This window comes from Capsicum annuum, unplaced genomic scaffold (assembly GCF_002878395.1).
Source record: "Capsicum annuum cultivar UCD-10X-F1 unplaced genomic scaffold, UCD10Xv1.1 ctg30982, whole genome shotgun sequence".
In the NCBI taxonomy this organism is placed as follows: Eukaryota; Viridiplantae; Streptophyta; class Magnoliopsida; order Solanales; family Solanaceae; genus Capsicum; species Capsicum annuum.
The window spans coordinates 1-1,823 of NW_025837582.1; the positions used below are offsets into that span (position 1 = coordinate 1).

The 1,823-nt window shown below is 49.5% G+C and overlaps 2 non-coding genes and 2 pseudogenes across 2 annotated transcripts; all 4 read right to left on the reverse strand.

Annotated features, from left to right (window-relative positions):
* Positions 1-132: 132 nt before the first annotated feature.
* On the reverse strand, positions 133-251 carry LOC124891132 (annotated as a pseudogene).
* Positions 252-683: 432 nt separating this feature from the next.
* On the reverse strand, positions 684-802 carry LOC124891129. Its single transcript, XR_007049535.1, has one exon. It is a non-coding gene; the product is annotated as a 5S ribosomal RNA (ribosomal RNA).
* Positions 803-1,206: 404 nt separating this feature from the next.
* Positions 1,207-1,325, reverse strand: LOC124891131 (annotated as a pseudogene).
* Positions 1,326-1,705: 380 nt separating this feature from the next.
* Positions 1,706-1,823, reverse strand: LOC124891130. The gene has a single exon (XR_007049536.1). It is a non-coding gene; the product is annotated as a 5S ribosomal RNA (ribosomal RNA).

The following is a 1,823-nucleotide window of genomic DNA, read 5'->3' on the forward strand; positions in this document are numbered from 1 at the left end:
TGCCGCCCGTCACACCCCGCACGCGGGCCCCGTGCCTCGCCCCCTTTCTTGTTTCCGCCAAGAGGAAAAACAAAAAGATTCGCCGATCGAACCGGTAAAATTAAACCGAATTTTAAAGGACAAAAAAAGGAAGGGATACAACACGAGGCCTTCCCAGTAGGTCACCCATCCTAGTATAACTCTTTCCCAAGTACGCTTAACTTCGGAATTCCAGTGGGATCCGATGCGTTGGTGCTGGTATGATCTCATCCGTCATTCCCAGCACTTCAAATTTTATTATGCCTCTTTCTCCTCCGCCGCCCGTCACACCCCGCACGCGCGCCCTTGCGCCTTGCCCCCTTTCTCGTTCCCGCTAAGAGGAAAAACAAAAAGATGCGTCGATCGAACCGGGAAAATTAAACCGAATTTTAATGGAAAAAAAAAGGAAGGGATGCAACACTACTCTCGCCCAAGCATACTAACTTTGGAGGTCCGGTGGGATCCGGTGCGTTAGTGCTGGTATGATCGCATCCTTCATTTCCAGCACACCAAATTCTGTTAGGCCTCTTTCTCCTCCGCCGCCCGTCACACCCCGCACGCGCGCCCCTGCGCCTTTCCCCCTTTAAAGGACAAGAGGAAAAACAAAAAGATTCGCCGATCGAACCGGCAAAATTAAACCGAATTTTAAAGGACAAAAGAAGGAAGGGATGCAACACGAGGTCTTCCCAGTGGGTCACCCATCCTAGTACAACTCTCTCCCAAGCACGCTTAACTTCGGAGTTCCGGTGGGATCCGGTGCGTTAGTGCTGGTATGATCGCATCCGTCATTCCCAACACTCCAAATTCTATTATGCCTCTTTCTCCTCCGCCGCCCGTCACACCCCGCACGCGCGCCCTTTCGCCTTGCCCCCTTTCTCGTGTCCGCCAAGAGGAAAACCAAAAAGATTCGTCGATCGAACCGACAAAATTAAATCGTATTTTAAAGAAAAAAAATGGAAGGGATGCAACACTACTCTCGCCCAAACATGCTAACTTTGGAGGTCTGATGAGATCTGGTGCGTTAGTGCTGGTATGATCGCATCCGTCATTCACAGCACTCCAAATTCTATTATGCATCTTTCTCCTGCGCCTTGCCCTCTTTCTCGTTTTCGCCAAGAGGAAAAACAAAAAGATTCGCCGATCGAATCGGCAAAATTAAACCGAATTTTAAATGAAAAATAAAAAGAAGGGATGCAACACGAGGACTTCCCAGGGGGTCATCCATCCTAGTACAACTCTAGCCCAAGCACGCTTAACTTCAAAGTTCCGATGGGATCCGGTGCGTTAGTGCTTGTAAGATCGTATCCGTCATTCCCAGCACTCCAAATTCTATTATGCCTCTTTCTCCTCCGCCGACCGTCACACCCCGCACGCGCGCCCCTGCGCCTTGCCCCCTTTCTCATTTCCGCCCAGAGGAAAAACAAAAAGATTCGCCGATCGAACCGGCAAAATTAAACCGAATTTTATAGGAAAAAAAAAGAAAGGGATGCAACACAAGAATGATCGCATCCGTCATTCCTAGCACTCCAAATTCTATTATGCCTCGTTCTTCGGTGCTGCCCGTCACACCCCGCACGCGGGCCTCCGCGCCTCGCCCCTTTTCTTGTTTCCGCCAAGAGGAAAAACAAAAAGATTCGCCGATCGAACCGGCAAAATAAAACCGAATTTTAAAGGACAAAAAAAGGAAGAGATGCAACACGAAGACTTCCTAGGGGTCACCCATCCTAGTACTACTCTAGCCTAAGCACGCTTAACTTCAGAGTTCTGATGGGATCCGGTGTGTTAGTGCTGGTATGATCGCATCC